This window comes from Taudactylus pleione, unplaced genomic scaffold (genome assembly GCF_031769625.1).
Source record: "Taudactylus pleione unplaced genomic scaffold, aTauple2 ptg000090l, whole genome shotgun sequence".
In the NCBI taxonomy this organism is placed as follows: domain Eukaryota; kingdom Metazoa; phylum Chordata; class Amphibia; order Anura; family Myobatrachidae; genus Taudactylus; species Taudactylus pleione.
In genome coordinates this window covers 8243352-8257075 of record NW_028284492.1, presented here as the reverse complement: position 1 = coordinate 8257075, position 13724 = coordinate 8243352, and positions in this window count along the sequence as shown.

Below are 13724 nucleotides of genomic sequence, written 5' to 3'. Positions count from 1 at the left end.
CAACCGCAAGGCCAGGAGTGATTTTGGCTGTATCAGAGCCAAAATCACTCCCACTGACATCACTAGTGATGTCAGTGGGGCCGGCTTCTGACGGTAGGCGTTCCCTTGGGAACGCCTCCGTCTGGCAGGCACGCCCCTGGCACGCCCACCAAAGGGGGCGTGCTGTCAATCAACATCGACAGCACGCCCCCTTTGATCAGACACTACGAGTGAAGGAAAGTCCTTCGCTCGTCGCGTCTCGCGCATGCGCACGACAGAGCTCCCTCCGTCGTGCGCATGCGCAGTGCAGACCATCGACCCACTTGCGAGCGGACAGCCGCTCGCGAGTGGGTCTGAATCAGGGCCAAAGTCACAAAGAAAGGGCAAGTGTGAATGCTGATGCAATGAGGTTTGTATAGAATAACTGCATAATGTCCATATGTCAATAACTCGTGCCGGCAACTGCGAGGTAGAAGTAAAGTTTATGAGCAGAGTATGTGGATCTGATAGTTGGCGAGGGGTTAACACAGAGATTGGCATCCCAATCTCCTTGTGCCCTTTGTACTCGCTTGTTGTTCTTCCTGATTCTGCCCCCACTCTCAAACTGGATTACCGGGAGTGCTGGAAGTTCTTGAGGTGTTCCTCCGGGGGAGGAGGTGTGCTGATCCTTGTAGTACCATATTGGCTGATTTGGGGTCCCTCCAGGTGAGTTAGCTCTCAATTTAGAAATACATAAATGTATGACCCAAAGATGTGCTTTTATCATCTTTTATAATGTAGTGTAGGATTACCAGAGCAGAGACACCTTGAGTGACTGGTGGTTTACCATATGTTTTTACTTGCCCCTTGCGGTGTTCTGGGGGAATTTGTTCGTATTTTTGAGATTTATACTTACATAAGAGCTGCTACAAGCCACTCCCATTGATGATGTGAGAGTAACTAGGTCAAAACAAGGCATGGCCTGTGTGACTCTGGGCATGTTTGAGTGTAGATGGATGTGGGTTCAGTGGATCATGGGAGGTGCTAATTTGTGTAACCATATTGCTTTTTTTGAACTACAAGCACCAGCATACACTGGTTTGGTAGTTAAACAATAGTAAAAGATAAATGAGGGCCAAAATATTTTTTTTACAATGTGGTGCAAGTTAAAATATAATATTTATTGATAATTACTTAAAATAGTTTTCATCAGCTTATATCTTCTATTAGTACATATATTTTTTATATATTCTAGAAGGATAGTGAATTCCACAAATTCTGCAAAATCAAGCTTGTAAAATGCAGTGGCTTGCAAAAGTATTCATCACCCTAGAAATACAACAGATTTGTCTGTATTGCAAATGACACTTACACACACAGGCCCTGATTCAGAGCCGGACGCTCTGACAGAGCGCTCACTCTGAATCAGGGCCGTCCCTCCTACCTTTTGGAGCGGCCTCCTGGCCGCTCGCATAGCTGTGGGTGACCACCCACAGCTATAGCGAGCGGCCAAAATGATGGTCGTGATGGTCAAGACCATCGCGACCATCGGGCTTGCGACGAGACCCTTGCGGTAGGGTCTCGCTGCCGCAAGCCCTGGAGTGCTTTTGGCTCTATCAGAGCCAAAAGCACTCCCACTGACATCACTAGTGATGCAGTGGGGCCGGCCCCAGACGGTAGGTGTTCCCATGGGAACGCCTCGGTATGGGCAGCCATGCCCCCGGCACGCCCACCAAAGGGGGCGTGCTGTCACTCACCATCGACAGCACGCCCCCTTTGGTGCGAGACCCATAACGACGGCTTGGCCGTCGTTATTCGGGTCTCGCGCATGCGCACGACGGAGCCGGCTCCCTCGTGCGCATGCACACTTGGGCAACATCGACCCGCTTGCGAGCGCTCAGCGCTCACGAGTGGGTCTGAATCAGGCCCACTGTTCCAGACAGTATCGTTATTGCAAACTGGTAGGCTCTTACAGTAAATTTTCAAACTCATATTACATTATTTGTCTGCAGATTTAAAAAACAAAATAAAATTTACAGTTTTCAACCCATGTGCTGTGGATGCACCAAGTTAACACAGATGAAAGATTTTTCCCTAACAATCTGCTGTTAATTAGCCTCTACTTGAGAAGACCCCGCAATTCAAATAACATTAGTCATACTGTGAACCTGAAGGAAAGCTGTGAAAATGAAGACCGAAGAGAAAATTAGGGATAAAGTTATAGAAAATCACAAGATGGGAAAAAACAAAACAATATCCAAGTACTTGGATATTGCAGGGAGCACTGTTGGATAAATTGTGAGGAAATAGAAGCTGCTTCATACCACTCAGGCATTTGGTTTGCCACAGAACATCAGAGTGATGCAGCAGAAATGTGGGAGAAGGTTCTGTGGTCAGATAATGGTGCATACACACGGTCAGATTTTTCCTTCAGATCTGAACGATAACGATTTAAAAATCGTTCAGTCGTTCATATCTGAAGGAAAATCTGACATATCTGACAGATCTGTCAGATGAACGATTTGAACAATGCGCGTTCCCGATGGTCAGATAACGATATCTGACATCTGATGTGTTTGCAGTCAGACTTGGACGATTTCCATTCATTTTAATGCAGTCAAAAATCGTTCAATCGTTCAAATCTTTGGTAAAAAATAAAAATCGTTCAAATCGTTCATCTGACAGATCTGACAAATCTGACCGTGTGTATGCTCCATAAGATAAAAATGGAGCTCTTTTGTGGCGCAAATCGCATAACATTGCCCATTCCTCAGCAAGCACAATGCCATCAGTGAAGTATTGGGGTTGCAGTGTCATGTTGTGGAGATGCTGGGCTTCTTGTTAAAATTAAAAGACTGATGGATATGTAAAATATAGAGATGAGCGGCTTCGGATTTCAGAGATCCGAACCCACCCGAACTTAGGGGATCCGAGTCAGATCCGAGCCAGCTCGGGTTTTCCTATCGGACTCAGATCTCAAAACAAGGCAAAATGTCATCATGCCTCTGTCGGATTCTCGTGGGTTTTAGATTGTGTAAAAGGTCCCGCGATAGCCGCCATTTACATTTCGGCTGTGGAGAGTGAAGAGGGAGGGAGCTGTGCTGTGCTGCACTGCTGTGCATACATATGTGTTGTCACTCAGAGGCTGGCTGCTTTTAATGTCCATAGGGGCTGGCTATTGTCCATATAGGCATAGGCAAAACCACGGGGTGGTCTGGGTATGCACAGGACCACCCATTACCAGTAGAGGGCTCTGGCAAGATAGTATGGCTTGGAGAGAGGATTATAAACAACACTTCCACTTCAACTATACACAGGAGTGAAGGCAGACTGAGGCATTGCATGACCCGCTATATGACGGTTACTGGATGCCTTAAATGTATCTGCTGCCCTGTTGTCAGCTCAGCACGCAGTGGAGCATGCGGATGGTGACTGGTGAGTGCAGACAGTTCCTCACTGCCTTCCCGTCCTCCTCATATCATACTTCAGAAGCCAAGCCCCTTCACTACTCTGGTCTCCCTGCTGCAAATACACAGTAAGTACTCCACAGTCTACATCTCTCAGTACAAACTTTGTGCCCAAAGTAAACGAAGTAGGAAATTAATTTATATGCATGGTGTCCCTTCAACCTCTGGGATTACTATGTATAGTATTGGCATGTATAGTGAGTGTGCTATAAGGGGCATGTGGAGTTTGTGTTCTATAAGGAGCATGTGTAGTGGGTGTGCTATAAGGAGCACTACTGGGGGCCCTACAAGAGGGGAGACCACTACTAGGGGCACTACAAGGTGGGGGACTACTACTGGGGGCCCTACAAGGGGGAGATCACTACTGGGGCACTACAAGGGGGGCTACTACTGGGGGCACTACAAGGGGGGACTACTACTAGGGGCACTACAAGGGGAGGGGACTACTACTAGGGGCACTGCATAGGGGGGAGGGGACTACCACTGGGGGCAGTGCATCGGGGGACCACTGCTGGGGGCTCTATATAAAGGGCAATACTGGGGGTACTTCATAGGGGGGAGACTACAACTGGGGCCACTATTTAAGGAGCACTGCATAAGGGTTACCACTATTGGGGGCACTGCAAGGGAGGTGGACTGCTACTGGGGGCACTATATAAGGGGCACTGCATAGGGGGTACCACTACTGGGGGCACTGCATAGGGGGTACCACTACTGGGGGCACTGCATAGGGGGTACCACTACTGGGGGCACTATATAAGGGGCTTACTACTGGGGGCACAAGGGGCACTGCACAGGGAGGACCACTACTGGGGGCACTACATAAGGGGCTTGCTACTGGGGGCACTGCACAGGGGGGACCACTACTGGGGGCACTATATAAGGGGTTTACTACTGGGGGCACTGCACAGGGGTTACCACTACTGGGGGCACTGCATAGGGGGGATCACTACTGGGGGCACTACTGGAGGCCTGCATAAGGGGGTACTCTCCTGGGGCACAGGGGGGCACCGCATATGGGCACCACTACAGAGGGTTACCCCTAATCTTTATTTTTACTTTACATTAATCCCATATGGACTAGCCTCCTCCCTGGAACACTTGAGGGGGGGGGGGGGGGTTGCGCCGTAGCACGCACGTGCTCCGAGCACCCTGGCTACACGCTACTCCTCTGCCAGGGCTGCCTGCATGCATTTGCCCCCCAGGCTAAAAGTTGCCAGCCAGCCCCTGTATAAGGGCATATGTAGTGGGTGTGCTATAACGGCATATGTAGTGGGTGTGCTATAAAGGTCATATTGTACGTAGTGGGTATGCTATATGGGGCATGTGTAGTGGGTACGCTATAAGGGGTATGTGTAGTGGGTGTGCTGTAGGGACATATGTAGAGGGTGTGCTATAAAGAGCATATTTAGCGGGTGTGCTGTAAGTATAACTATCTTTCTTTGTAAGTGGTCTAGCGTTTAAGTCACAACTGGTGACAGGTATGTTAGAAAAGCATCTAAAATTAATTTCACATTATCAAAATTCCTAAAGTTTCCTGGGTCTAGCGCTCACTCAGAACCTGGTATGTTTGCCTAAAATTTCCATTAGACAATAGTGTGTGTGAGGATGTGTGTGCTCGCACATGGTATTCATTGCTGTCCAATTGATGTCTTGCATTACTCTCAGACTTCTGTTTCCTGTGTGTATTTGTGTACCAGTATAAGAATAAATAAAAAAAAAACCCATTTTTAATTTGACTTGGGTGCCAAATGATTGAAAGAACGCTGGGAGTCGGAAAGTATGACCTGTGAATAGAGATGACACTAGAAAACTTTATTGCCTAATGCTGGGTACACACTGGGCGATATATTGGCCGATCAATTGATCAGCCAATATATCTGCTGGCCGTCGGCCAGTGTGTACAGGCGATATGTCTGTGAACAGACATATCGCACTGGCTGTGCTGCACAGCCGATGGACAGATATGCCTGCAGACATATCTGTCCATCGGCAAGTGTGTACGGGCAGAGCCGGATTTAGACCTTATGGGGCCCTAGGCAAGATACATACAGTCAGGTGCATAAATATTGGGACATTGACAGAATTTTCATATTTTGGCCTCTATTCACCACCACAATGGCTTTGAAATGAAACAAACAAGATCTGTTTTAACTGCAGACTTTCAGATTTAATTTGAGGGTAATTACATCCAAATCAGGTCAACGGTGTAGGAATTACAACGGTTTCTATATGTGCCTCCCACTTTTTAAGGGGCCAAAAGTAATGGGACTATCAATTCAAAAGCTATTTCATGGACAGGTTTGGGTGCATAACGGTGGGTTTCGTTCTGATCGAAATGAAATAGTACACACATGTGACCAATATGAGTGAGTACAAATGAACACACTTTGGGCCTGATTCAGAGCCGGACGCAATTAGCGCTCGCTCGTCCTGAAAATAGGGGTGGCTATTCAAATGAACCGTTCGCTGTTTGCGGTCTGTTCACGCCTCTAGGTCTGAACGAGCGAACAAAACTTGCGGTCGTTTTTTGGGAAACTACGCCCCCTGGCCGCTCGCATCCTACGTCATGTCCGCTATTTATTAGATTAATCGAGTACATCGAACAGGGTATGAACTGCTCGCTATTCTTGTGGTTGGTTTTTGCTACCACAATTTTGCGAGCAGTTCTGGCTTAAAAAAAACCCAGTGACGTGGGCAATGAGGCTGCTGTTTTAAATATGCACACCCATAAAACGCCCGTTTTGACCTTTAAGCACGCCAGCGATCGGATCTCCACTCCCGGTTTTCAAGCACCTTCCCCTGTTACCACCCACATACGCCTTATCCTGTCACTCAAAATAGCAGGCATTCGCTATTTTGCGAGCACATGAATTTCGGCCGCACTGACTGGTTCGCGCATGCGTATAACGATCCGTACGCATGCGCAGTTGGGCAAATATCTCTCGGAGCGAACGAACTGCCGCTTACGAGTGGCTCTGAATCAGGCCCTTTATTTGCAAGTAACAAACAAACAATAAACAAACAACATACAAAGTATACTGTATACTCAACTTTTGTCTATGTATTCAGATGACACCGGTAATTCATCATCAGCAACATAAGATGTACTTCATCTTCTTATCTCTGGGGAGCCCATCGTTTATTCAATAACGCCCAGATAATCAATATACATTGCAGGCACCTCTTCTGCAGACTTTGAGATCTGTGCATGAGCTAAAGGGTCCTTTGTGTACCTCTTGTTTATATACCCTAGTCTGGGGTGTTGTCTTTCCGGATATTAAGCCCATATCAGTTACATACAGTGCTAGGTATCAAGCACTCATTAGTCCAGCATAGCATTGACCAAACTTATCTCTCTTGCACATGCTCCGTAAGCACTAAGATATACTACCAGACAAAGACATACATTAATGACGTATCCTAATGTCTGGAGATGAACTCTATTTCAAGGCTCCTTTGTATAGAGTCTGGACATCACTGCTAATTACCCATAATGCTTAGCATCTCTACACATCTTTACAGGGGAATGTAGCTAACTGATAAGAACATAGAAGCTATGAATGGCTCATTATACTTCTAGTAGTAGAAATGACAGGTGGAGCTAGGCCTCAATTTATGTCTTCTTTGACCCCAAAAGGTAATTTGACCATTCTATGGAAAAACAGCAACTGTATTAAGACAATCTCATTCTAAAACTCAAAGAGGCCTAGCAAGGGTATATATATGTTTGTTACTTATATGCCTATGTAGAAATTAACTATTTAACCCAATGGTTACAGTGGGCTATTCCCTCGTTATTTCATTATCAATTAAGCAGGTAAAAGGTCTGGAGTTGATTCTAGGTGTGACATTTGCATTTGGAATCAATTGCTTTCAACTCTCAATATGAGATCCAAAGAGCTGTCACTATCAGTGAAGCAAGCCATCATTAGGCTGAATAATCAAAACAAACCCAACAGAGAGATAGCAAAAACATTAGGTGTGGCCAAATCAACTGTTTGGAACATTCTTAAAAAGAAAGAACGCACCGGAGAGCTCAGCAACACCAAAAGACCCGGAAGACCACGGAAAACAACTGTGGTGGATGACAGAAGAATTATTTCCCTGGTGAAGAAAAACCCCTTCACAATAGTTGGCCAAATCAAGAACACTCTCCAGGAGGTACGTGTATATGTGTCAAAGTCAACAATCAAGAGAATACTTCACAAGAGTGAATATAGAGGGTTCACCAAAAGATGTAAACCATTGGTGAGCCTCAAAAACAGGAAGACCAGATTAGAGTTTGCCAAACAACATCTAAAAAAGCCATTACAGTTCTGGAACAACATCCTATGGACAGATGAGACAAAGATCAACTTGTACCAGAGTGATGGGAAGAGAAGAGTATGGAGAAGGAAAGGAACTGCTCATGATCCAAAACATACCACCTCATCAGTGAAGCATGGTGGTGGTAGTGTCATGGTGTGGGCATGTATGGCTGCCAATGGAACTGGTTCCCTTGTATTTATTGATGATGTGACTGCTGACAAAAGCAGCAGAATGAATTCTGAAGTGTTTCAGGCAATATTATATGCTCATATTCAGTCAAATGCTTCAGAACTCATTGGACGGCGCTTCACAGTGCAGATGGACAATGACCCGAAGCATACTGCAAAAGCAACCATAGAGTTTTTTTAGGCTAAAAAGTGGAATGTTATGCAATGGCCAAGTCAATCCCCTGACTGAATCCAATTGAGCATGCATTTCACTTGATGAAGACAAAACTGAAGGGAAAATGCCCCAAGAACAAGCAGGAACTGAAGACATTTGCAGTAGAGGCCTGGCAGAGCATCACCGGGGATGAGACCCTGCGTCTGGTGATGTCTATGCATTCCAGACTTCAGGCTGTAATTGCCTGCAAAGGATTTGCAACAAAGTATTAAAAAGTCAAAGTTAGATTTAGGATTGTTTAGTTTGTCCCATTACTTTTGGCCCCTTAAAAAGTGGGAGGCACATATAGAAACCGTTGTAATTCCTACACCGTTCACCTGATTTGGATGTAATTACCCTCAAATTAAATATGAAAGTCTGCAGTTAAAGCACATCTTGTTTGTTTCATTTCAAAGCCATTGTGGTGGTGAATAGAGGCCAAAATATGAAAATCCTGTCAATGTCCCAATATTTATGCACCTGACCTTATAGTGTGTGTTGTGCTCTAGTGACACCTACTGTAATATATGCAGTTACTAGATGCATAGTGTTACTAGATCACATTATATTTTTATATATATAAATATATATATATACATCTTCCTGTACAAAAAAAATATATATATAGCTAGCCAACTGTGTATACACACATATATGTTTGAAAGGAGTGTGTAGTTGTATATATTTATATATATATATATATATATATATATATATACACACACACACAGGGTGATAGGCAATACTGGAGGAAAGGGGGATGAACAGGGTGAGATGGGAGGAAAAGGGGAAGAACATGGTGAGACAGAAGAAAAGGAGGAAGAACAGCGGGAGACGGAAAGCAGTGTTATTTAAGAGGATAAGAAACAATTTTAAGTTAAACTTACCCACTGGGGAATGGAAGTCTCCTGTGGTTCCATCAGCACAGGGAAGGTAGAGTTGTCCCGGGAGTGCCACACTGCAGAGGTGCAGAGGAGGCTTGCTACACTAAGGGAGGGGCGTGTGGCGGCACTCACACTGACTGCGGAGCGGGAGCTGGCTACAGCAGCGCAGTCTGCAGAGGTGGGGGGTTGGTTTGAATAGGCTGCGCTAACTAGTTCAGCACATGCATGCGGGGGGGGCGCTTGGACTGACTACAATGCAGGAGGCAGGCTAGTACAGCAGTGGAGGAAGGGGGGGTTTGACTGGGCTGGCCGCTTACAACATGAAAGGAAGTTGCGGAGCGCTGTGTACAATGTGGGCGGTGGGGGGTGGTCAGCAGAGGAGAATGGCTGAACTCACTGTGTCCCCGGGCTGGCAGCTGTAGGACTGTAACTCCGCCTCCGAGTCCTCCTCCCCCCCACATAGCAGAGACAGAGACCTCACGTGCTGCTGCTGAGCTCACGTGCTGCTGCTGTTGTAAGTTCTCTCCCCGGCCGGTGACAGGCTTCAAACACAAAGCAGCAGGCTATTCCCCAGGGCCAGATTTCGGAGGTGGGCTGCCACGGGCCCCTTAGGACCCGACGGGCCCTAGGCGGACGCCTAGGTTACCCTATGGTAAATCCGGCCCTGTGTACAGGTGGTCGTACATACACAGCGGCAGATGCGGGGAAGGGGTTGGCCCCACCCCCACCTCCCTGCCAGCAGGACCCACGGCTGCCGGATAGATGATGGCCGTACAGTGTGTATGAACGACCATCATCTAAAGATATATCTGCAGATAACTCGATCTGCAGATATATTATTCAGGTGTGTACCCACCTTTAATTATGGTCACGAGCCAGAGTGCCAACTGTCAAGGTAACACAAGTTCTGATGAGGGGTTGGAACTGGGACCAGCCATTACCAAATGTCTAGTTTTGCCTATTAATATAGGGGCTGGCTGGCTGTTGTGAGTTGTCCTGTCCATAGGGGCTGGCTGTTGTCCATTATCTATTTTATCTATATAGGGGCTGGCTGTTGTCCTGTCCATAGGGGATAGCTGTTGTCCTCCTCGTTCAGGAGGGCTTTCCCCCCCACCAGTGTGAAAAAAATAAAAACAATTTTTTTTGTGTGTGTGCGGTGTTAGCCACACTTATCAGCAACATATGTGCAGAGGTGTGTTGCCTGTGTCATTTATCAGACGGCTGCTGCCTAATTCAGGGGTCCTCTCCCCCCCCCAAGTTCCCCCCCAAAATTCTAATAAAAAATATGTTTTTTCCTGTGTGTGTGCGTGTTAACAATCTGCACTTATCTGCAACGTAGCTGCACTAGGGGTGTTGCCTGTGTCATTTATCAAAGGGCTGCTGCCTAATTCAGGGGTCTCCCCCGCCAAGTGCCCCTAAAAATTAATTAAATCAATCAATCAATCAGATTTTTTTGTGTGTCAGGGGTGCTGCCTGTGTCATTTATCAAGAGGCTGGTGCTTCGTATGGGTGCTCTCCCTCCCAAGTGCCCCAAAAGATTAATTAAATCATCAGTCAATCCATCTGGTTTTTTTGTGTGTGTCAGGGGAGCTGCCTGTGTTGTTTATCAAGAGGCTGCTGCCTCATTCGGGTGCTCTCCCTCCCAAGTGGCAAAAAAAATAATCAATCAATGTGGGGTATTTTTGTGTGTGTGTGTGTGTGGGCGTTAGCCATGGCATCACAAACACCTATGCTGAGATTTGCATAAATATTTTCAAAGGTGAAACTAGAGGATATGGTTTAAAAAATGGAATTAAGCAGCTAAACTCTGTTCTCTGATTATAGTGTCCCTACTCCCTACCCATGGCCCCTCTACCTGACTTTCAGTGAGTCAGATGGGCAACTCCATGCAACCATATTCCAGAGTGCAGCTGCTCCTCCTGTAGCCCTGGTCAGAAGATGTGTAAGGAGTGTGGTGATGATATGGACAAAAATGGAGTTCACATCCACTAAAGTGGACAATGCATCCCCAATCTAACTGGGAGCACAGCTGTAATTTCTACACAACACAGAATGGGATGACGATATAGGCTTGGGTGATGGTATAATCTGGGGTTGTCACAACCAGGGTTTCATGGCATGCCAGCCGGCAGGTATTACCTGTGAGAACACTATGGCGAGGGGCGTCTGCGGTGGCGCTGATATCTAGCGGGGTGCATTGGCTGTGCGTAGTCCTGTGCGGGCATATTGTCACTCCGATCTGGTTATGCCTGGTGGTGCTTCAATTCTGCTCTGGCCATGTTGCCTCCAGTCATGTGAGCTAGTCGCCCTATCCTGGCATGTCACATGCTCTCTCTGGCCTGTCACAGTGCAGCACTGGGTATTTAAGGAAGTGCTGAGCTTCCTCTCATTGCCAGTGCAACGTGTTTCTCAGCGACAGCTGAGAGAGAGAGAGTTCCTGTGCTCATTCACCTGTCTGTTGGGATCATTACCTAGGTTGCTTCACCCTGCCTATTCCAGCCGCGCTGGCTCCTGCCTCCTCCTTTGCCTCTCCCTCGCCTGAGTACCTGTGTCAGCTGTTACTCTGCACCTTGCCTCCACTTGCAGTTTCCCTGGACATTATTTCTCAGCCTGCAATTCATTTCAGCCTGCCATTCACTTCAGCCTGCAACTCACTTCAGCCTGCAATTCACTTCAGTCTACAACTCATTTCAGCCTGCAATTCTTTTCAGCCTCACAAACCCTGGAATACTGGACTACCTTCTGTTATCACTACCTGGACTTTTTCCCATTGCTTCACTACAGTTTCCCAAGTGCACTTTAGTGCTATACCCGGACTTTTTGTTTTTCCACATTCATGTCTCTTAAGCCGCTCATTAAAAACTCCACGTTTATTTTTAAATCTGCTTCAGTGTCTGCTCCTTTACCACGCCTGGCCCACAACAAAACCAGAACCTCACAGTTTGCACTAGCCCATGGACCCGGCCATGGGACAGGAGTCTGGAGCGGATTTATTCTGATGTATTGAAGACCGCTTGGAAAACCTGGAAGCTATGCAACATCAAATGGCTCAGTTTCTACAAGAAATGTCCAAACGACAGGATAATCTGCAAACCTCCTTGTCTACCTCTAATGTAACTAAAGTTACCTCTACTACTCCCCTCGACTTCACCTTCCTGTGCCAAGTAAATTTAACTGCAACCCCAAGCTCTGCCGCGGATTCCTGAATCAGTGTGATATACGGTGTGATTTCACCCTCACAGCCTGACAACTTTCCCACTGCTAGAACCAAAGTGGCCTACCTGGTGTCTCTATTGTCTGGTCCCGCCTTGGATTGGGCTTCCCCACTCTGGGAGCGTTCAGATTCTCTATTGGACAACTATACAGACTTCGTAACATCATTCAGGAGGAATTTTGATGAACCTGGGCAAATTGTATCAGCCTCATTTAGCATTATGTCACTGAAACAAGGAACCCGTCCCATCAGCCAATATGTAGTACAGTTCCTGATTTTGGCATCAGAGCTCAAGTGCAATGAGGAAGCCCTCACCTCAGCTTTCTGGCATGGGCTTTCAAACCGTCTGAAGGATGACTTGGTCACCCGTGACCTTCCTACTAATCTCAATGATCTGATTTATCTCTGTAACTAGGTCGATCTCCGCTTTAGAGAACGTCAGTCCGAGAAACAAAGAACTGACCGTACTAAGTCCGTCACCCTTCCTCTATCCATCCATCTCCTCCTCCTACAGATGAAGAGCCAGTGCAGGTGAATCTACCCACCTCTCCAGAGAAGAACACCAGAGAAGAATATTAAAAAACCTCTGCCTATACTGTGGAGAATCGGGTCACTTGGTGGCCTCCTGTACCTGCAAGCTGGGAAACGCCCATTCCTAACTGACTCTGGGGACATCAAGTTAGGAGTAGTCTGTCCGTCCCCAACTTCCAAAGACTTTGACCTGATCTTGGCCATAGATGTCAAGCCTAAACATGCCTTTGTCACTGCTCTACTAGATTCTGGAGCAGCCGGAAACTTTATGACCTCTAGTCTCGTTGATAAATTACGAATTCCCTGTTCTACCCTGGATCATTCAATCTCTCTGACTGCTGTAGATGGACGTCCTCTGGCTAACGGAGTTGTCACCAGGAGACTCAACCAATGCTAGTCCACATTGGAGCACTCCATTTTGAGTATCTAAAATTTCTCGTGATTCCTGAGGCTTCCCAAGAAGTCGTTCTAGGGTTACCCTGGTTGCGTCTACACAATCCCAGGATAGACTGGTGCTCTATGCAAATTCTTTCATGGGGAGTTGAGTGTCAGAGATCCTGTCTTCCCAAGATACGACCTATGAGGAAAACAGTCTCGTTAGTACAAAGAGTATCAACTGTTTGCTGAAGTTTTTTCTGAACAACAAGCTAATATCTTACCTCCTCACAGGGAATGGGATTGCCTCATCGAATTGCTGCCTGATAAGATGCCTCCTCAAGGTCGCACCTATCCTCTATCCTTGCCAGAGAGTGAGACCAAAGCAATGTCCGAGTACAGCCGGGAGAATTTAGAGAAAGGGTTCATTCGTCCCTCTACGTCTCCTGCTGGTGCTGGATTCTTTTTCGTTGGGAAGAAGGATGGTGGGTTACTTAAGACCATGTATAGATTATCGAGGCCTTAATGACATAACAGTCAAGAATCGATACCATCTTCCGTTGATTGCAGAGCTGTTCGACAGAGTCAAGGGATCCATCGTTT